Source organism: Bombina bombina, chromosome 1 (genome assembly GCF_027579735.1).
Source record: "Bombina bombina isolate aBomBom1 chromosome 1, aBomBom1.pri, whole genome shotgun sequence".
NCBI classification, from domain to species: Eukaryota; Metazoa; Chordata; class Amphibia; order Anura; family Bombinatoridae; genus Bombina; species Bombina bombina.
The window spans coordinates 762,898,010-762,922,078 of record NC_069499.1 but is presented as its reverse complement, the minus strand read 5'-3'; the positions used below and the strand labels follow the sequence as shown (position 1 = coordinate 762,922,078).

Below are 24,069 nucleotides of genomic sequence, written 5' to 3'. Positions count from 1 at the left end.
TGTTTGTATATAATATGAACGACTAAGTTGGTCTATGTAATGATAGTGACCAATCTCATCGCTTGGTGTGAGGGGCCCGGCGCCTAGTGTGTGCCTATAGGCTAATCGGAGCAGACGTAATGACGTCTGATATCTATCTGATAGGATGGACTCGATACGTGATGAAGTGTACTATGTGACCAATCGGATGATCCCCTGGAGCCGGCCAATCACATAGGAGATGATGTGAACCAATAATACATGCACAAACGTAGGATGGGCACACACAGATAATCTGATTGGTCCAAAGTAATAATGATAGTAGAATACGTGTTAGGTGTTACTAAAGTGATGTGTCCGTGATATATGTATATCTTTAAGCATAGATACGTGAATTGATATATGTAATTAAATAAATTATTTGTATAATATTATGTGACTTAATGCACAACTAACTGAATAAATACTTATATAATAGATAAGGTGACTAACATTGCAATAATGACATGTGAGGGGAACTAACGTGATAGAATTTCTAGATGTGTGATCAAATGCACTGACATAATGTAGTATCATAAAATGTGATTGTGTCACACATACAAGTTAGTGTATATGTAAAAATATATTAGTGTTCACGTGAAAGTGGTGTGAACATCAACTTGGATTAATGTACACATAAATATAATATAAATATCAGCTTCATTTTCTGAAACTAGTGGCCGCGATATAAATGTATAGATTATTAGTGAGTGGTGATGTCTATAGTACTAAACTGTAGATAAAATGGGAATTTAACAATTGAATAATAAAAAGTGTCAAATATATACAGGAAGTGTATATAGAGATAATAAAAATAACAATGGAGGAATGGAGAATCCGGTATACATATAATATAAACAATCACAAAGTGCATATAAATAATAGACATAATAATATACTAGATAGAGAAACCCTACACATATTATCCTAAATATAAGCCATATGACTAAACAAATGCAGCAGAATCTATGACTTTGTTTAGACCCATAGGAAACAAACTATTGAATTTATAAATCCAATAGGTTTCTCTTTGCCTCAGCTTGGAGAATCTATTGGTCTGATTATCACGAGCGATACACTCTATACGTGTCATCTTCACAGGTAGGCTGATCATAGCAGGTATGAACAGCATAGATTGTCTGAATATATAGATACCTACTTTCAGAGATATGTAGTAAATTTACCTTCTTATATTAAAGATACTAAAGATCTGTTACACAAACTATCCAATATTAAATATAATTTTAACAAAAATTATATCTGGCTATCCTGTGATGTAGGTTCTATGTATTCAAACATATCACATGATTTAGGCATTTATACCACCAAGATATACTTTGAGACATGTATATGCCAACTATTCAAAAAGAATATTTAATAACTTTGACTATATCTTAAAACACAATTTCTCTTGTAAAGGTGTATCCAGTCCACGGGTTCATCCATTACTTGTGGGATATTCTCCTTCCCAACAGGAAGCTGCAAGAGGACACCCACAGCAGAGCTGTCTATATAGATCATCCCCTAACTGCCACCCCCAGTCATTCTCTTGCAGATAATCATCAAAGCGAGAATGTGTTCAGAACAAAAATCCCCAAGTGCTCTAAACGTATATCGAAGCACACAATAATGGGGAATTCAGGTCCCAATAATCAGTGTATCAATTTTTGGACCCCGGTCAGTGTGGAAAGTCACTCAGATTGGTACAGAGTCCATTGTCCCATGGAAAGGGTAAAATCCCCTTCAAAGTGTCAAAGTATGTCCCAGAGCCTAGTAGTCACGGGTGGGAATGCCAGTTCACAATGTTATAAGATCAACTCTTACCCTCCGCTACGTTGGTGGGGTGCCTGGGAACACTTCCGTACTTCTCCTCGAATGGGTCGATGAAACCCTTCCTAGGGGGTGCAGTCTGTGTTTCCCTTCTCGGCGTGCTTCAGAGAGATCCGGCGTGGAGACGTTTCCTTAGTGCATCACCCGTGACGTTACAAGGCTAAACCAACTGGTATTTCCTGGGGGGGAGATGTAAACCAAAAGGACAAGGAGCCGGTTCTGTATCCCAAGAGTGGCTTAAGCAGGTAGCTGGTGCAATAGAGCGGTAAGCCCAACCGCTAAAGAAACATAAAGTCAGAAAGAAATATGCACCAATGAGGCGTAGTATCTGCTGCAGTAAAAAATGTTTATTGTACAATCCAAAAGTAATGTACAAACAGAGTCACAGTGGAGAACGCCTGACGCGTTTCGCGCATGCGTAGATGCGCTTCATCGGAGGCTAATTAGAATCTAATTGTGACAGCTTTTAAACAAACATTCTACCAATCATTTGTGAGTTTGAATATGAGCCAATGGTGTGACTACCCAGTGCAGCTAATATATACATAAATCAGTTCAATAGTGAACGGAATATGTTATTTATATTTCCATAAGATATAACCGTTCTGGGATGTCAGACCAGAAAAAAAAAATTTCCTGGCTCCTATTCGACATGCTTATATGTATATTCAATATATTAACAGAAAATGTATACATTCTGAGATATCCAATAGTGACAGACAATAAATCTCTAAGTAAAATTGACATATAGAGACATATGGTGAAAAATTGTGTATAGTATAAATACTTATACTTAACGTGATACACTTGCTATCTTATATAATTGTTTCATAATGTCTGCCTAAGAAATGACTAGTCACTGCTAGTAAAACATAACGGAAAAATATAAAGAACATCCTATCATAAAAAATGAATAAAACTAAATACATGTACATCGCTCATATTCAGAAAAATGTAAAAAGCAAAGAATAAAAAATACAAATGACATTCAAATGACTAACTAATTAAACATTCTATTCCTACACTCTATTATATAATACCCTAAAAATGATGTTTGCACTTATCCTATATAATTAGGCCAAGATTTACACCGATTAGACTATTTATTATTACCCAGTGGCCTCATAAGCTAGAGCCTAGTCTAATGTCAATATCTAAGGTTAGCTAAACAAGGGGTCCTGGATAGTCATCTCAAGTAAGTGTGCAGTCAGTAATTGAAGCTAGTGGATAGGAAAATATTGATGAATGTAGGAAGTGGATAAAATTAAATCAGAATATAAAATATAAAAATAGAATAAATAATAAGAAATAAGGCAAAATAGGTCTGGGAAGGGAATAAAGAAATAAAACATATAAAATATACTGTAAAGAACAAAGAATAAAATAAAGCTAGAAATGGAGTTAAAATTCAAACTTCAAAGGGAAGACCCTTAGTTGTAATATAGTATGTCGATAGTAATGTACTCTTATGTATATGTAACATTCTATAATCATATTGTGTGTTCCAAGCTTATATTGAATAGAGTTAGGTGGAGTCATAGAAATAAGAAAATGACCACTGAGATTTAATAGAACTAACACGACTTTATTCAATAGACTGTATCATTAGATGAAGTTGTATGATTGGTAGTGGATTATGTATTCTATTTTTAAGTCTATGTTACTATTCTCGTGGGTGTTACTTATACAAATAGATCTACATCTAATCTCCTATTTATACCATGGGGGTATCTAGTATCTAATCTAAGTATCCAAAATACTTCTCTTTTGAGTAGTTTGGCTGTTTTATCCCCTCCTCTTGCATTGTTTATGATTCTTTCAATGCCAGTAAATGAGAAATAATCAGTGCCTATACCATGTTGGCGAAAGTGTTTTTGCTACGGGGGTCTTGGGCTCTTTTTCAGTTAAGGATAAGAGATGCTCCCTAATTCGGTCTTTTAATGGACGTGTCATAATCCCAGTGTATTGCTGAAAACAATATTGACATGTGACCAGATAAATGACATATTGCGATGTACAATCTATCCTCTGTCTTATTTTATAGGTTTCTTTTGTATTCGTTGATGAAAATGTATTAGTTTTTTGTGTGAATTCACAGCTTTTACAGGGTCTGTGACCACATTTAAAGAAACCTGGGTTTGGGGTTAGCCAATTATCTATAGGTTGTGGTTTATCTGAAAATTTCTTACTGGTTATATCACCCAATGAAGGTGCTTTTTTTGCTACAAATTTTATCCCTTTGGATACTATTTCTTTTAAAGTGTCATCACTTTTTAGAATCGTGAGGTTATTTTTGATGACTTTACAAATTTTGTAGTACTGATTACTAAACTTCGTGGAAAAGACAATGTTATCATTGTCAAGTCCTCTGTCTTTCTTATTAAACAGGCTATTTCTTGGTAATCTCTCAATTTCTTTGTTGATATTATGGAGTTTGTTTATTATAGCCTCTTTTAATGAGTCTGTCAGTTAGCTCTTTGGCCTCTGCTTTGTATAAATCTAGATTAGAACAATTCCTACGAAGTCTTAGGTATTGTCCTTTGGGTATCCCCTTTTTTCAGGTGTGGTACATGACATGAATCTGCTCTAAGAATGGTGTTCCTAGAGGTCGGTTTTCTATATATAGATGTATTGATATTTGAATTGGAATAGTCAATGCTGAGTTTTAGATCCAAATATTCAATTAATTGAGCATCACTCTTATAGGTAAAACTCAGATTCATATTATTAGTGTTGATATAAGATATGAACTGTTCTATGGTGTGTTCATTATTTGTTGTATCCCAATTTATAATGAGGTCGTCAATAAAGCGACCGTATAATATAATATTGTTTTTGTATGGGAAATCAGCTGTAAAAATCATATTCAGTTCCATGTACCCCATGTATATGTTGGCATAAGCCGGGGCGAATTTAGCGCCCATGGCAGTGCCACGTTTCTGTAAATAATAGTTGCCCTCATGTACAAAATAATTATGTTTCAATAAAAATTCTGCTGTCTCTACGACATAAGTAATGAAACCTGTTTCAAAATCAGTGTGTCTTAATAGCATCTCATTCAGAGCTATTAATCCTGCTGTGTGGGGGATACTAGAATATAGCGCAGCTACATCAATTGTAAGCCAGGTATATCCATTCTTCCATTTAATGTTACTTAATTGTTGAATGAGGTGGCTACTATCTCTTATGTATCCTGGTAATGTTTGTACAAGTGGTTGTAACAAGTGGTCCAGCCAGCCTCCAAGCCTCTCACACAGGGAGCCCTGGCTGGCCACAATGGGTCTTCCAGGTGGTTTAGAAAGGTTTTTATGTATTTTGGGGGCTATTTTGAAATTTGGTACAGTAGGGGCTTCAACCAATAAAAAAGATATTAAATCCTGTGTCATGTATCCATATTCATTAGCTGTGTCTAAGTGACTTTTCAGTTGTTTGCTAAAAGATATGGTAGGATTAAAAGTTAATTTTATATATTGATCACTATCTGTAAGCTGGTTATTTATTTCCTCCAAATAGTCACTGGTGTTGAGGAGGACAATAGCCCCCCCCCTTATCAGCTTTGGTTATGACTAGGTTGGGGTTATCTTTTAGGTCTTTGAGAGCTTTTCTCTCCTCATAGTACATTCTCTTGCAGCTCTCGACAAGAAAGGAAGTATCAAGAGAGATGTGGTGACTTAGTGTAGTTTTTACCTTCAATCAAAAGTTTGTTATTTTTAAACGGTACCGGCGTTGTACTGTTTTTACTCTCAGGCAGAAATTGGAAGAAGACTTCTGCCTGGAGGTTTGATGATCTTAGTGGTTTGTAACTAAGGTCCATTGCTGTTCTCACGCATAACTGAAGAGTATGGAAAGAAAACTTCAGTTGGGGGGACGGTCTGCAGATTGCCTGCTTATGTTCAGTATATTTTTTTCTAGAGAGATGATAAGGTCTAGAAAATTCTGACAGTTGCCTGGTATATTTAAGGTAAGAGTGATACAGTGATTTAACAACAACTGGGATCATGCTTGCAAAAAGGGATAATATTCATGTTAATACCTATATTACTTAGTGTAAAAACGTTTGCATGATTTATAAATAAAAACATTTTTTCTCTGAGGGTGATAAATCTTTATTTGGGGCCTAATTTCCACATGGCTTGTTAGATTACTCCTAGGAGTACTTTTTTAAGGCCCTCTGACTTTGAGTGCATGGTGGGAGGGGCCTATTTTCGTTTTCAGTCTGAGACATCCAGCTTCCCTGAAGGAGTCCTCTGGCTTATAGGACCTCTATAGAGGGTTTTGTTCCTGCAAAAATCGTTTTTAAGGGCAGGTAGGAGCCACAGCACAGCTGTGGCAGTGTGTTTGACTGTTTGTTAACAGGTTTAAGGTTTTTCTAATTCGTTTTTGGGCCTGAGGGGTTAATCATCCATTTGCAAGTGGGTGCAATGCTGCTTTAGTCCCTTATACACACTGTAAAAATTTCGTAGAGTTTACTACTTTTTAACACTGTTTTGCAGTTTATGTGGTAGTTTTTTTTTTTCTCTTAAAGGCACAGTACCGTTTTTTTATTATTGCTTTTTTCACATTTATTAAAGTGTTTTCCAAGCTTGCTGGTCTCATTACTAGTCTGTTAAACATGTCTGACATAGAGGAAACTCCTTGTTCATTATGTTTAGAAGCCATTGTGGAACCCCCTCTTAGAATGTGTACCAAATGCACTGACCTTTCTATAAGTTATAAAGACCATATTATGGCTTTTAAAGATTTATCACCTGAGGTTTCTGAGACTGACAAAAGGGAGGTTATGCCATCTAGCTTTCCCCACCTGTCAGAACCTATAACTCCCGCTCAAGGGACGCCAAGTACATCTAGCGCGTCCAATGCATTTACTTTACAAGACATGGCGGCAGTCATGAATCATACACTCACAGAGGTATTGTCCAAACTGCCAGGGTTACAAGGAAAGCGAGACAGCTCTGGAGCTAGAACAAATACAGAGCTCTCTGACGCTTTAGTAGCTATGTCTGATTTACCCTCACAATGTACAGAAGCCGAAGCAGGAGAGCTTCTATCTGTGGGTGACTTCTCTGATTCAGGGAAGGCGTTACTTCAGTCTGACTCTGAAATGACAGCATTTAAATTTAAGCTTGAACACCTCCGCGTGTTGCTCAGGGAGGTTTTAGCGACTCTGGATGACTGTGACCCTATTGTAGTCCCAGAGAAATTGTGTAAAATTGACAAATACTTTGCAGTGCCTGTTTACACTGATGTTTTTCCAATCCCTAAGAGGTTTTCAGAAATTATTACTAAGGAATGGGATAGACCAGGTGTGCCGTTCTCTCCCCCTCCTGCTTTTAAGAAAATGTTTCCTATAGATGCCGCTACACGGGACTTGTGGCAGACGGTCCCTAAGGTGGAGGGAGCAGTCTCTACCCTAGCAAAGCGTACAACTATTCCTGTCGAGGACAGTTGTGCTTTCCTAGATCCTATGGATAAGAAATTAGAGGGTTTCCTTAAGAAAATCTTTATACAACAAGGTTTTATTCTCCAGCCTCTTGCATGCATTGTCCCAGTCACTGCTGCAGTGGCTTTCTGGTTCGAGTCTCTGGAGGAGGCTTTACAGGTAGAGACCCCGTTGGATGATATCCTTGACAGGCTTAAAGCTTTTAAGTTAGCCAATTCATTTATTTCTGACGCCGTTTTTCATTTAACCAAGCTAACGGCTAAAAATTCAGGTTTTGCCATTCAGGCACGTAGGGCGCTATGGCTTAAATCCTGGTCAGCTGATGTCACTTCAAAGTCTAAACTTCTCAATATCCCCTTCAAAGGGCAGACCCTATTTGGGCCTGGACTGAAGGAGATCATTTCTGATATTACTGGAGGAAAAGGCCACGCCCTTCCCCAGGATAGGTCCAACAAGTTAAGGACCAAACAGACTAATTTTCGTTCCTTTCGAAACTTCAAGAGTGGCGCAGCTTCATCTTCTTCTTCTACAAAACAAGAGGGAAATTTTGCCCAGTCCAAGCCAGTCTGGAGACCTAACCAGGCTTGGAACAAGGGGAAACAGGCCAAAAAGCCTGCTGCTGCCTCTAAGACAGCATGAAGGAGTAGCCCCCGATCCGGGACCGGATCTAGTGGGGGGCAGACTTTCTCTCTTCGCCCAGGCTTTGGCAAGAGACGTCCAGGATCCCTGGGCTCTGGAGATTGTTTCCCAGGGATATCTTCTGGATTTCAAAGCTTCATCTCCAAAGGGGAGAGTTCATCTCTCACAATTATCTGCAAACCAGATAAAGAGAGAGGCATTCTTACATTGCGTTCAAGACCTACTAGTTATGGGAGTGATCCACCCAGTTCCAAAGGAGGAACAAGGGCAGGGCTTCTATTCAAATCTGCTTATAGTTCCCAAGAAAGAGGGAACTTTCAGACCAATCTTGGATCTCAAGATCCTAAACAAATTTCTCAGGGTCCCATCCTTCAAGATGGAGACTATTCGAACCATCCTACCTATGATCCAGGAGGGTCAATATATGACTACCGTGGATTTAAAGGATGCTTATCTACATATTCCGATACACAGGGATCATCATCAGTTTCTCAGGTTCGCCTTCCTAGACAGGCATTACCAGTTTGTGGCTCTTCCCTTCAGGTTAGCCACGGCACCAAGAATCTTTACGAAGGTTCTAGGGTCCCTTCTGGCGGTTCTAAGACCGCAGGGTATAGCAGTAGCCCCTTACCTAGACGACATCCTGATACAGGCGTCAACTTTTCAAATTGCCAGGTCTCATACGGACATTGTTCTGGCATTCCTAAGGTCTCACGGGTGGAAGGTGAACGAAGGAAAGAGTTCTCTCTCACCTCTCACAAGAGTTTCCTTCCTAGGAACTCTGATAGATTCAGTAGAAATGAAGATTTATCTGACAGAGGTCAGGTTGTCAAAACTTCTAACTTCCTGACGTGCTCTTTATTCCATTTCTCATCCGTCAGTAGCTCAGTGTATGGAGGTAATCGGATTAATGGTAGTGGCAATGGACATAGTTCCGTTTGCCCGCCTACATCTCAGACCACTGCAACTTTGCATGCTCAATCAGTGGAATGGGGATTACACAGATTTGTCCCCTCTACTAAATCTGGATCAAGAGACCAGAGATTCTCTTCTCTGGTGGCTATCTCAGGTCCATCTGTCCAAGGGAATGAGTTTCCGCAGGCCAGAATGGACTATAGTAACGACAGATGCCAGCCTTCTGGGCTGGGGTGCAGTCTGGAACTCCCTGAAGGCTCAGGGTTCGTGGACTCAGGAGGAGGCCCTCCTTCCGATAAACATTCTGGAACTAAGAGCGATATTCAATACTCTTCAGGCTTGGCCTCAGCTAGCTGCGGTCAGGTTCATTAGATTTCAGTCGGACAACATCACGACTGTAGCCTATATCAACCATCAGGGGGGAACAAGGAGCCCCCTGGCAATGTTGGAGGTTTCAAAGATAATTCTATGGGCAGAGGTTCACTCTTGCCATCTCTCAGCTATCCATATCCCAGGAGTAGAGAACTGGGAGGCGGATTTTCTAAGTCAGCAGACTTTTCATCCAGGGGAGTGGGAGCTCCATCCGGTGGTATTTGCCCAGTTGATCCAACTTTGGGGCAAACCAGAACTGGATCTCATGGTGTCTCGTCAGAACGCCAAGCTTCCTTGTTACGGGTCCAGGTCCAGGGATCCCAAGGCAGCGCTGATAGATGCTCTAGCAGCACCCTGGTCCTTCAGCCTGGCTTATGTGTTTCCACTGTTTCCTCTGTTCCCTCGTCTGATTGCCAAGATCAAGCAGGAGAGAGCTTCAGTGATCTTGATAGCCCCTGCATGGCCACGCAGGACTTGGTATGCAGATCTGGTGGACATGTCATCCTTTCCACCATGGACTCTGCCGCTAAGGCAGGACCTTTCTACTTCAAGGTCCCTTCAAACATCCAAATCAAATTTCTCTACGTCTGACTGCTTGAAGATTGTACGCTTGATTCTATCAAAGCGTGGTTTTTTCGAATTGGTCATTGATACCTTAATTCAGGCTCGTAAGCCTGTCACCAGGAAAATCTATCATAAGATATGGTGTAAATATCCTCATTGGTGTGAATCCAAGGGTTACTCATGGAGTAAGGTCAGGATTCCTAGGATATTATCTTTTCTCCAAGAAGGATTGGAGAAGGGTTTGTCAGCTAGTTCCTTAAAGGGACAGATTTCTGCTCTGTCTATTCTTTTGCACAAACGTCTGGCTGAGATTCCAGACGTTCAGGCATTTTGTCAGGCTTTACTTAGGATCAAGCCTGTGTTTAAACCTGTTGCTCCACCATGGAGTTTAAATTTAGTTCTTAAAGTTCTTCAAGGGGTTCCGTTTGAACCTTTGCATTCCATAGATATTAGCTTTTATCTTGGAAAGTTCTGTTTTTAGTAGCTATCTCCTCGGCTCGAAGAGTTTCGGAGTTATCTGCTTTACAATATGATTCCCCTTATCTGATTTTCCAATGCAGATAAGGTAGTGTTACGTACCAAAACTGGGTTTCTTCCTAAGGTGGTATCTAATAAGAATATCAATCAGGAGATTGTTGTTCCTTCTCTATGTCCTAATCCTTCTTCAAAGAAGGAACGTCTATTACACAATCTTGATGTGTTTCGTGCTTTAAAGTTTTATTTACAAGCTCCGAAGAATTTTCATCAAACATCTGCTTTGTTTGTTGTCTACTCTGGACAGAGGAGAGGCCAAAAGGCTTCGGCAACTTCTCTTTCTTTTTGGCTAAGAAGTATAATACGCCTAGCTTATGAGACTGCTGGCCTGCAGCCTCCTGAAAGAATTACAGCTCATTCTACTAGAGCAGTAGCTTCCACATGGGCTTTTAAACATGAGGCCTCTGTTGAACAGATTTGTAAGGCAGCGACTTGGTCTTCGCTTCATACCTTTTCTAAATTCTATAAATTTGATACTTTTGCTTCTTCGGAGGCTATTTTTGGGAGAAAGGTCTTCCAGGCAGTGGTGTCTTCCATTTAAGTTCCTGCCTTGTCCCTCCCTTCATCCGTTTCCTAAAGCTTTGGTTTTGGTATCCCACAAGTAATGGATGAACCCGTGGACTGGATACACCTTTACAAGAGAAAACAAAATTTATGCTTACCTGATAATTTTATTTCTCTTGTGGTGTATCCAGTCCACGGCCCCCCCTGTCATTTTAAGGCAGGTGTTTTTTATTATTAAACTACAGTCACCACTGCACCCTATAGTTTCTCCTTTTTTTCTTGCTTGTCTTCGGTTGAATGACTGGGGGTGGCAGTTAGGGGAGGAGCTATATAGACAGCTCTGCTGTGGGTGTCCTCTTGCAGCTTCCTGTTGGGAAGGAGAATATCCCTCAAGTAATGGATGAACCCGTGGACTGGATACACCACAAGAGAAATAAATTTATCAGGTAAGCATAAATTTTGTTTTTTGGATTTAACTGATAGGGTTTTCCGAGGATGAAGTTCTTTCTGAGTCTTCAGAGTATGAACTTTCTGGGTCGGAGACTGCTGCCTCTAGACCTCCAGCTGCAGAGAAAACAGACTTTAGTTTTATGAATTTGCACTTTCTTCTAAAGGAAGTTTTTGGCGAATTCACAGGTTCCAGAGGTCATACTGCCTGATGAACTTTTAATTCCTAAATTGAATAGAGTTTGAGGAATGGATGACACCTTCCCTTTCCTGCTCCTGTTAGATGGCGAACATTATTAAGAATGAAGGGGACAGAATTGGATTCCTTTTTTCCCCTTTTCTCCCTTTAACAAATTGTTCCCGGTCCTGGTCTCTCAATGGAGTTGTGAGGTTCCGTTCCTATATGGGATGGCGTTATCTTCACCTTTGCTAAAACGTACCACTTGAGGGTAGTTCTTCGTTTGAAGAGCCCATGGATTAGAGGTGGATACTCTGTTTAAAAAGATGTTTCAACATACAGGATATTTGTTTCAACCGGCGGCGGCTGTTGCCGCGGTTGCTGGAGAGACTACCTTCTGGTGCGACTCCCTATAGGATTTGATCGAGGTGGTGGATCCCCTCGACGTTTCTCAGGAAGGGTTCACTGCCTTGTGGGTTGCTAATTCTTTTATCTGTGACAGATTATTCGCTTGAATGCTATGGCTTCAGCTTTTTCTGTTCAGGCCCGTTGGGCTGTGGCTGAAGTCATGAACTGCGGATATGACTTCTAAGTCTAGACTTCTTCCTTGAAGGGAATGATTTTGTTTGGTCCAGGCCTGGACTCAATTATCTCCACAGTCACAGGGGGCAAGAGTGCCCTCCTACCGCAAGAGTATATGAACTTGTATAAGGGACAATTGTCGTTCTTTTCGTTCTGATAAAGCCCATGTCAGCTGTCCTCCCCTAAGCCAGAGCTAGCCAAGAGCTCTTGGAAACCGGCTCAGTCCTGGACAAATCCAAGCAGAGCAAGAAGCCCGCCAAGTCTAAGTCAGCATGAATCAGCGGTCCCCTGTCCTCTTCTGTATTGTGTAAGGGGCAGTATGTTGCTTTTCTTTTGGAGGTCATAGCTCAGGTTTCCAGATAGGTATTAAGTCTCAGCCACCCAAGGGCAGATTCCTTCTTTCTTCCTGACACAGTAAGGAGGGAAGCCTTTCTGGGGCGTGTACGGGATTTGTCCTCTTAGGAGTTATTGTCCCAGTGCCTATCGCAGTGAGAGGTTTGGGATACTACTCAAACCTTTTCGTGGTCCCTAAAAAGGAGGGAACTTCCGTCCGATTCTGGACCTAAAGTGCTTAAGTATGTTTTTATATGTCCCCTCGTTCAAGATGGAGACAATGAGGGCCATTCTTCCCCTCGTTTGAGAGGGGCAGTTCATGGCCACCATGGATCTGAAGGATGCTCCCTTCTCGTACCAATCCTCTAGGACCACTTCCAGTTTCTAATGTTGCATTCCTGGACCAGCACTTCCAGTTTATTGCCCTTCTGTTTGGTCTAGCTACGGCTTCAAGAAATGTTTCTATAATATGGTAATATAATAGTCTCCATAGACATGAGAATATCGGACCAGAGACGTTGCAAGCTAGCTTCAACACGTCTTGCCCTCCAGATCTCCTTAAGTTCATCTGTGGCTGGGTGTATGGAGGTGCTTGGTCTCATGGTGTCCAGCATGGACATCATTTCCCTGGCCAGATTTCATCTCAGACTGTTGCAACTGTGCATGCTGAAGGAGTCGAACGACGATCATTCGGATCTGTCTCAACAGATTTCTCTGGACAACCGATAGAGAGAATCACTCTCTTGGTGGTCCTATCCGGACCACTTGTCCTGAGGGACATCCGTCTTTAGACCATCCTGGGTGATTGTGACTACGGTTGCGAGTCTGTCAGGATGGGGAGCTGTTTGGGGTACCAGGAAGGCACAGGGCCTATGGTCTCCAGTGGTAAAGCTCCCTCCTGACCACATTTTGGATCTTCGGGCAATATACAATGCTCTGAAGGCTTGGCCTCTGCTGGGTTCGTCCCAGTTATTCAGTTTCCAATCAGACAATTTTTCCTCCGTGGCTTACATCAACCACCAGAGGGGGGGAACGAGAAGCTCCCTAGTTATGAGGGAAGTATCTCTGATTATGGTGTGGGGGAGACCCACATTTGTTTGCTGGCAATCTACATTCTGGGTGTGGACAACTGGGAAGCGGATTTCCTCAGCAGACAATCCTTTCATCTGGGGAATGGTCTCTCCATTCCAAGTGTGTGCAGAGATTTGCTAGAGGAAGATCTTATGACGTCTCAATACCAAGCTACCCAGATACGGGTCAAGGTACAGGGATTCTCAGGGAGAAAGGTTTTGCAGGCTGTGGTGCCCTCAGATTGGGTCCGCCTCTCTTTTCCCTCCCTTTAGCATTCCGTGCACTCTAGAGCTTGGCTATAGGTTTCCCAAAAGTAAGGAATGCAGCTGTGGACTCTTCCCATATTAAGATGGAAAACATAAATTATGCTTACCTGATAATTTCATTTCCATCTGTATGGGAAGAGTCCACAGCTCCCGCCCGTGTTCTCTGGTGGGCGGCCCTAAATTTAATTTTTTTTCTGCCACCTTTTTCACCCTGATATTTCTTATACTGTTCCTTGTTCCCTCGGCAGAATGACTGGGGTTATGAGGAAGTGGGGGAGGTATTTGAGCCTTTGGCTGGGTGTCTTTGCCTCCTGGTGGCCAGCTTTGCTATTTCCCAAAAGTAAGGAATGCAGCTGTGGACTCTTCCCATACAGATTTCCCTTTCACAGATTGGTGAGGTGAGGTGGCCAATTGGTTAGAGATAAGAACTCCAACATATGTATTTCTCAAACTAAACAGTTTGATTCCCCATAGGATCTGAGAGATTTAATTTAAAAGGGAACAATCATAGATGTAGTTTTTTCTGACGTATGCATCTTTCTTTTCTACTCGGTCCTCTATCTGTCCATCAATGGCTCATGGCATGGAAGTATTTGTCTGATGGTTGCTTCCATGGACATCATTCCTTTTGCTAATTTTCATCTGAGACCTCTGCAGCCATGCATGCTCAGTCTATTAAACGGGGACCACTCGGATTTCTCGCAGAGGGTCACGCTGTATCCTCTAACTAGAGACTTTCCTTCATGGAGGTTTACGCAAGACCTTCTGTCTCAGGGGACATGCTTTCTGAGACCTTCCTGGGTGATTGTGATCATGGACGACAGGCTGTTAGGCTGGATAGCAGTTTGGGGATCCTAAATGGCTCAGAGTCTTTGGGCTCGAGAGGAGTCTTTCTTCCCTTAATCATCCTGGAGTTGAGAGCATTTTTTAATGCCTTAACAGCTTGAACTCAGTTAGCTCTGATTCAGTTTATTAAATTTCAATTGGACTTCGTTACCTCAGTGGCATCCATCAAACTCCAGGGAGGATCTCTGAGTTCATTAGCAATGAAGGAGGGGACCTGCATTTTCCAGTGGGCGGAATCCCACGATTGTCTCCTATATGCCATCCACATTCCAGGGGTGATCTCCTGGGTAGCGGATTTTCTAAGCAGGCAGATTTTTCATCCCGGGGAGTGGGCTCTCCATCCGGAGCCATTCTCAATGATAACGCTTAGGTGGGTGGTTCCAGAGTTGGATCTGATGGTGTCGTGTCTAAACGCCAATCTTACAAGTTTGGTTCTAGATTAAGTGATCCTCAAGCCGTTCTGATAGATGCTCCGGTGTTTCCTCGGATCTTAAGTCTAGCATACCTGTTTTTCTCCTTTTGCTCTCCTTTTACAAGTCTTTGCTTGTATTGCTCTAGAGAGAGTGTTGGTGATTCTGATAGCTTCTGCCTGGTCTCGCATGATCTGATTCACAGATCTAGTAAAGATGTCTTTTCTTCCTCCGTGAAGTTTTCCTCTGAGGTAGGACCTTCTTCTTTAGGGTCCTTTCCTTCACCCAAATCTGGATCTCTGAAGCTGACTGCTGGGAGATTGGACGTCTTGTTTTGACTAGGTGTGGCTTCTTTGAGAAGATCTTTGATACTATACTTCAGAATAGTAAGCCTGTTACACGTTGGATTTACCATTTATTTATTTATAATTTTATTTATAAAATATTTTACCAGGAAGGATATACTTTGAGATTTCTCTCGTTTTCAAGTATGTCCTGGGTCCACAAAACATTGCATTGGTACAATAAAACTCAAAAACAATAATAATACACAATATATGCAAAAATTTTAAGAACAGGTAGGAAATATATAATCAACCATGACAGGTGCATTCTGTTTTGAGACATGTAGAGAGGGATCTCTTAAAGGATATTAGGCTTGGGGAAGGTTTGAAAGTGTGCGGGAGGTCATTCCATAACTGTGGAGCTCTGTAGGAAAAGGAGGATCGAGCTGCTTTCTTTTTATATTGAGGCAAGCTAAATAATGTGCTGGTACTGGATCGGAGGTTATAGGAGGTGGGAATAGCCGGGGAGAGCATTCTGCTCAGGTATTGTGGGAGCTTCCCAGAAAGGCTCTTAAACACAAGGCAGGAAAGATGGAGGGTGCATCTGGATTCCAGCGTCAGCCAGTTTAGTTATTTCTTTCATGTAATTAACAAGAGTCCATGAGCTAGTGACGTATGGGATATACATTCCTACCAGGAGGGGCAAAGTTTCCCAAACCTCAAAATGCCTATAAATACACCCCTCACCACACCCACAAATCAGTTTTACAAACTTTGCCTCCGATGGAGGTGGTGAAGTAAGTTTGTGCTAGATTCTACGTTGATATGCGCTCCGCAGCAAGTTGGAGCCCGGTTTTCCTCTCAGCGTGCAGTGAATGTCAGAGGGATGTGAGGAGAGTATTGCCTATTTGAATGCAGTGATCTCCTTCTACGGGGTCTATTTCATAGGTTCTCTGTTATCGGTCGTAGAGATTCATCTCTTACCTCCCTTTTCAGATCGACGATATACTCTTATATTTACCATTTCCTCTACTGATTCTCGTTTCAGTACTGGTTTGGCTTTCTACAAACATGTAGATGAGTGTCCTGGGGTAAGTAAGTCTTATTTTCTGTGACACTCCAAGCTATGGTTGGGCACTTTATTTATAAAGTTCTAAATATATGTATTCAAACATTTATTTGCCTTGACTCAGAATGTTCAACTTTCCTTATTTTCCAGACAGTCAGTTTCATATTTGGGATAATGCATTTTAATTTAACATATTTTACCTTAAAATTTGACTTTTTCCCTGTGGGCTGTTAGGCTCGCGGGGGCTGAAAATGCTTCATTTTATTGCGTCATTTTTGGCGCGGACTTTTTTGGCGCAAAAATTCTATTTCCGTTTCCGGCGTCATACGTGTCGCCGGAAGTTGCGTCATTCTTTGACGTTATTTTGCGCCAAAAATGTCGGCGTTCCGGATGTGGCGTCATTTTTGGCGCCAAAAGCATTTAGGCGCCAAATAATGTGGGCGTCTTTTTTGGCGCTAAAAAATTTGGGCGTCATTTTTGTCTCCACATTATTTAAGTCTCATTATTTATTGCTTCTGGTTGCTAGAAGCTTGTTCACTGGCATTTTTTTCCCATTCCTGAAACTGTCATTTAAGGAATTTGATCAATTTTGCTTTATATGTTGTTTTTTTCTTTTACATATTGCAAGATGTTCCACGTTGCAACTGAGTCAGAAGTTACTACAGGAAAATCACTGCACAGTGCTGGAGCTACCAAGCTAAGTCTGCTATAAACTTTTGGTATCTGTTTCTCCAGCTGTTATTTGTATTGCATGTCATGTCAAACTTATTAATGCAGATAAAATTTCCTTTAGTACTGTTACATTACCTGTTGCTGTTCCGTCAACATCTAATTTTCAGAGTGTTCCTGATAACATAAGAGATTTTATTTATTTTAAATCCATTAAGAAGGCTATGTCTGTTATTTCTCCTTCTAGTATACATAAAAGTCTTTTAAAACTTCTCTTTTTTTCAGATGAATTTTTAAATGAACATCATCATTTTGATGCTGATAAATCTTTGTATTTGTCCAAGATGGAATTTATTCGTTCTTTACTTAAAGAAGTGTTATTTGCATTAGAAATAGAGGATTCTGGTCCTCTTGATACTAAATGTAAACGTTTAAATAAGGTAGTTATTCCAGAAGTGTTTTATCTCCCTGATGCTATTTCTGAAGTAATTTCCAGGGAATGGAATAATTTGGGTAATTTATTTACTCCTTCTAGACGTTTAAGCAATTTATATCCTGTGCCATCTGACAGATTAGAGTTTTTTGGGACAAAAATCCCTAAGGTTATGGGGCTGTCTCTACTCCTGCTAATGTACTACTATTCCTATGGCAGATAGTACTTCATTTAAGGATCCTTTAGATAGGAAAATTGAATCCTTTCTAAGAAAAGCTTACTTATGTTCAGGTAATCTTCTTAGACCTGCTATATTTTTAGCGGATGTTGCTGCAGCTTCAACTTTTTGGTTAGAAGCTTTAGCGCAACAAGTAACAGATCATAATTTTATAGCATTATTATTATTTTATAACATGCTAATAATTTTATTGGTGATACCATCTTTTGATATCATTAGAGTTGATGTCAGGTATATGTCTCTAGCTATTTTAGCTAGAAAAGCTTTATGGATTAAACTTGGAATACTGACATGTCTTCTAAGTCAACTTTGCTTTCCCTTTCTTTCCAGGGTAAATAATCATTTCGTTCCTTTCCTCACAACAAGGAACAAAAGCCTGATCCTTCATCCTCAGGAGCGGTATCAGTTTGGAAACTATTTCCAGTTTGGAATATATCCGAGCTTTATAGAAACCTATAGCCAGCTCCTAAGTACCTATGAAGGTGCGGCCCTTATTCCAGCTCAGCTGGTATGGGGCAGATTACGTTTTCTTCAAAGAAATTTGGATCAATTCCGTTCTTAATCTCTGGTTTCAGAAACATTGTTTCAGAAAGGTACAGAATTGGCTTCAAGTTAAGGCCTCCTGCTAAGAGATTCTTTTCTTCCCCGTGTCCCAGTTAACACAGCAAGGCTCAGCATTTCTGAAATGTGTTTCAGATCTAGAGTTGGCTGGAGTATTTATACCAGTTCCAGTTCTGGAACAGGGGCTGGGGTTTTATTTTATCTCTTCATTGTACCAAAGAAGGTCAATTCCTTCAGACCAGTTCTGGATCTATCATTATTGAATCGTTATGTTAGGATACCAACATTCAAGATGGTTACTGTAGGACTATCCTGCCTTTTGTTTAGCAAGGGCATTATATGTCTACAATAGATTTACAGGATGTGTATCTGCATATTCCGATTCATCCAGATTACTTTTAGTGTCTGAGATTCTCTTTTTAGACAAGCATTACCAGTTTTGTGGCTCTACCGTTTGGCCTAGCCTCAGTTCCAAGAATTTTTTTCAAAGGTTCTCGGTGCCCTTCTTTCTCTATTCAGAGAATAGAGTGTTGGTATTTCCTTATTTGGACGATATCTTGGTACTTGCTCAGTCTTCTCATTTTCGTAGAATCTCATACGAATCGACTTGTGTTGTTTCTTCAAGTTCATGGTTGGAGGATCAATTTACCAATCAGTTCATTGATTCCTCAGACAAGGGTAACCTTTTTAGGTTTCTAGATAAATTCAGTGTCTATGACTCTGTCCTTGTCAGTCAAGAGAAGTTTATCATTGATATCAGCTTGTCAAAACCTTCAGTCACAATCATTCCCTTTGGTAGCCTTATGCATGGAAATGTTGGGTCTTAGGACTGCCGCATCAGATGCGATCTCCTTTGCTCGTTTTTACATGCGACCTCTTCAGCTCTGTATGCTGAACCAATGGTGCAGGGATTACTCAAAGATATCTCAATTAATATCTTTAAACCGATTTTATGACACTCTCTGACATGGTGGACAGATCACCATCGTTTAGTTCAGGGGGCTTCTTTGTTCTTCCGACCTGGACTATAATCTCAACAGATGCTAGTTTTACAGGTTGGGGAGCTGTATGGGGGTATCTGACGGCACAAGGGGTTTGGGAATCTCAGGAGGTGAGATTTCCGATCAATATTTTGGAACTCCGTGCAATTTTCAGAGCTCTTCAGTCTTGGCCTCTTCCGAAGAGAGAGTTGTTCATTTGTTTTCAGATAAGACAATGTCACATCTGTGGCATACATCAATCATCAAGGAGGGACTCACAGTCCTCTGGCTATGAAAGAAGTATCTCGAATTTTGGTTTGGGCGGAATCCAGCTCCTGTCTAATCTCTGCGGTTTATATCCCAGGTATGGACAATTGGAAAGCGGATTATCTCAGTCGCCAAACGTTGCATCCGGGCGAATGGTCTCTTCACCCAGAGGTATTTCTTCAGATTGTTCAAATGTGGGAACTTCCAGAAATAGATCTGATGGCTTCTCATCTAAACAAGAAACTTCCCAGGTATCTGTCCAGATCCCGGGATCCTCAGGCGGAGGCAGTGGATGCATTTTCACTTCCTTGGAAGTATCATCCTGCCTATATCTTTCCGCCTCTAGTTCTTCTTCCAAGAGTAATCTCCAAGATTCTGAAGGAATGCTCGTTTGTTCTGCTGGTAGCTCCGGCATGGCCTCACAGGTTTTGGTATGAGGATCTTGTCCGGATGGCCTTTTGCCAACCGTGTACTCTTCCGTTAAGACCAGACCTTTTGTCTCAAGGTCCTTTTTTTCCATCAGGATCTGAAATCCTTAAATTTAAAGGTATGGAGATTGAACGCTTGATTCTTGGTCAAAGAGGTTTCTCTGACTCTGTGATTAATACTATGTTACAGGCTCGTAAATCTGTATCCAGAGAGATATATTATAGAGTCTGGAAGACTTATATTTCTTGGTGTCTTTCTCATCATTTTTCTTGGCATTTTTTTTAGAATACCGAGAATATTACAATTTCTTCAGGATGGTTTAGATAAGGGTTTGTCCGCAAGTTCCTTGAAAGGTCAAATCTCTGCTCTTTCTGTTCTTTTTCAACAGAAAGGTTGCTATTCTTCCTGATATTCATTGTTTTGTACAAGCTTTGGTTCGTATAAAGCCTGTCATTAAGTCAATTTCTCCTCCTTGGAGTTTGAATTTGGTTCTGGGAGCTCTTCAAGCTCCTCCGTTTGAACCTATGCATTCATTGGACATTAAATTACTTTCTTGGAAAGTTTTGTTCCTTTTGGCCATCTCTTCTGCTAGAAGAGTTTCTGAATTTTCTGCTCTTTCGTGTGAGTCTCCTTTTCTGATTTTTCATCAGGATAAGGCGGTGTTGCGAACTTCTTTTGAATTTTTACCTAAAGTTGTGAATTCCAACAACATTAGTAGAGAAATTGTGGTTCCTTCATTATGTCCTAATCCTAAGAATTCTAAGGAGAAATCATTGCATTCTTTGGATGTTGTTAGAGCTTTGAAATATTATGTTGAAGCTACGAAATCTTTCCGTAAGACTTCTAGTCTATTTGTTATCTTTTCCGGTTCTAGGAAAGGCCAGAAAGCTTCTGCCATTTCTTTGGCATCTTGGTTGAAATCTTTAATTCATCTTGCCTATGTTGAGTCGGGTAAAATTCCGCCTCAGAGAATTACAGCTCATTCTACTAGGTTAGTATCTACTTCCTGGGCGTTTAGGAATGAAGCTTCGGTTGACCAGATCTGCAAAGCAGCAACTTGGTCCTCTTTGCATACTTTTACTAAATTCTACCATTTTGATGCCTTTTCTTCTTCTGAAGCAGTTTTTGGTAGAACAGTTCTTCAGGCAGCGATTTCAGTTTGAATCTTCTGCTTATGTTTTTTGTTAAACTTTATTTTGGGTGTGGATTATTTTCAGCAGGAATTGGCTGTCTTTATTTTATCCCTCCCTCTCTAGTGACTCTTGTGTGGAAAGATCCACATCTTGGGTAGTCATTATCCCATACGTCACTAGCTCATGGACTCTTGTTAATTACATGAAAGAAAACATAATTTATGTAAGAACTTACCTGATAAATTCATTTCTTTCATATTAACAAGAGTCCATGAGGCCCACCCTTTTTTGTGGTGGTTATGATTTTTTTGTATAAAGCACAATTATTCCAATTCCTTATTTTATATGCTTCGCACTTTTTTTCTTATCACCCCACTTCTTGGCTATTCGTTAAACTGATTTGTGGGTGTGGTGAGGGGTGTATTTATAGGCATTTTGAGGTTTGGGAAACTTTGCCCCTCCTGGTAGGAATGTATATCCCATACGTCACTAGCTCATGGACTCTTGTTAATATGAAAGAAATGAATTTATCAGGTAAGTTCTTACATAAATTATGTTTTTAGCATGTCACAATGGTGGGTCCTGTAGTTACATTGTAGCACAAAGCGACAGAACGAGTTATACAATGTATTAAGCTGTGTACAATGTATTGAGTTTGCGGTGCAGGTGCGTTTACTACGTCCCCCTAATCCATAATAGACATCAGCATTTGCTGTACAATCTTTTCCTTTACTGTAGGGCTGAGGCAAGATTTGTTTCTGTACAGGGCACCTAATTTTGGATAAAGTTTAGATGCAAGTTTTTCTATGTGGAGGCCAAAAGATAGATTAGGGTCTAACAACATACCCAAGTATTTGAAAGAGTGGGCTGAGGATTTTGTTTTGATGCGTAGATGGGAATTTTGTAATTTGTGTAATTTAGGACCTGTTCCAAAGATCATTGTGACAGTTTTGTCAGTGTTTATGAAGAGTTTGTTTTTTGAGATCCACTTTTGTACCTCTGTGAACTGGTCTTGGAGCACTGCTTCAAGCTGCGGCAGATCAGATTTGTTTGCATAGATTACCGTGTCGTCTGCGTACATGTGTGCAGTTGAGGATTTGCAGACTTTAGGCAGCAGGGGAATTCCCCGGATTTTGTCTTTTCTTCTGGAGGACCTGGAAAAGTTTTATCATTCAAATCTTGGAAGGGTCTGATTTCTCCTCTGTCTATCCTTTTATTAATACGTCTGGCAGATTCGCAAGACGTTCAATCTTTTGTTCAGGCGTTGAATGTTATCTGGAAAAGATTTGTTTCTTCTGGTTATTTCTTCTCCTCGCAGAGTTTCCGGACTCTCGGCTCTGCATGGTGATTCTCCTTATTTTAGTTTATGCGTATAAGGTGGTCCTTCATACTAAGTTGTGATTTTTTCCTAAATTGGTAGAGGATCGTGATATCATTCAGGATTATTGTCCCTTCTTTTTGTCCTAATCCTTCTTATCAGAAGGAACGTTTTTTGCATCATCTGTTTGTTGTGTGGGCTTCACAATTTTTACTTCCAGCTAGTAAAGATTTTCGGGAGGTGAGTGTATGGTTCAGAAGAATCCTTCTGCTACTCTTTATTTCTGGTTGAGAGATGTTATCCGGTTACTTTGAGTCAACTGAACAGCCTCCTGAGAGGATTACGGTTCTTTCCACTATGACTGTTTTCTTCTTACACTGGTTTTTCATACATGAAGCTTCTGGGGAGCAAATTTGCACGGCAGCCACATGGTCTTCATTGCATACTTTTTTTAAATTCTACAAATTTATTTCTTTTGTCTTAGCTGAGACTTCCTTTGGGAGAATTTTTTTTCAAGTGGTGGTGCCTTCTGTTTAGGTCTGCCCATCTTGTTCTCCCTCCTTTCATTCTGTGTCCTCTTGCTTGGGTATTGGTTCCCACTAGTAATTGGAATGAAATAGTGGACTCTCCATACCATAGGAAAGAAAACAAAATGTATGCTTACCTGATAAATTTCTTTATTTCCAGGCATGGAGAGTCCACAACCCGCCCTTATTTCCATTTAAGACGGCGTTATTTTTACTTTAAATTTAGGCACCTCTATACCCTTGTGTTATCTTCTTTTTCCATTTTCCTTCGGCCAAATGACTGGGGGTTATGGGTAAGGGAAGTGACACTTAACAGCTCTGCTGGGGTGCTCTTTGCCTCCTCCTGCTGGCCAGGAGTTGAATATCCCACTAGTAATTGGAATGAAATCGTAGACTCTCCATACCTGGAAAGAAAGAAATTTATCAGGTAAGCATAAATTTAGTTTTTTTAATGTACACAATACCTAATTGCAAAGAGACAGACACACAAAAGGACATATAATAATGCTTTAGACAAGAAGTAGATAAATATGCCTGTAGAATGTCAGCTGAATGCAGACCATTAACAAAATAAGGAAGCAAAACCTGCGACTGCTAAATATACATATTGGATGAAAACTGTCTCTGTACTTTGTCTTGTGTTGAGTATTATACAGAAGTTCCTTAGGTCAAGCTCTCTAGGCAAGTTTAAGTACCCCAAACTTCCAATACTTAATCAGTTTATTCTGACGTAGTAAAAAAAAAAAAAGTATCCTTTACAGAAGAACTGTCCGTGCATTTAATTTACTAAAAAGAAGTATGTTAAATTGTTTACCTTTTTTATTTTATCATTTGAAATAGCTGTTTTTGGTTGTTGAAACCAAACCACTAACTATAAATATGAATATTACAGTATTCTCTTTAGAAAATATATGTAAACAAGAAACAGTGGTAGAAATTAACCTCCCAGTGGTAGGTTGTTTCCAGTGCTTGAAATACAATGGATTCTTATCAGCTGCCTACCCGAGTACATTGTCACTTGAATGTTTTTGCACTTTCTGTTGCCTCAGCCTATTTAAATGTCTGCATTTCTTTCTTTTTTTTTAGACCAATCGGTTTAGGTTTCAAATATTAAAACAAACAGGAGCAATTTCCCATACATTTAATATTCTGCAGCTGGCATAACAAGCCATTGGAAACGCAGTGTCCTGTTTAAAGTCGATCAAAATAAAA

At 40.3% G+C, this 24,069-nt stretch overlaps 1 protein-coding gene across 2 annotated transcripts in view; it reads left to right on the top strand.

Annotated features, from left to right (window-relative positions):
* Positions 1–24,069, top strand: part of ATP7A (ATPase copper transporting alpha) — a 222,137-nt gene that overhangs the window by 134,891 nt on the left and 63,177 nt on the right. The window lies entirely within an intron of this gene.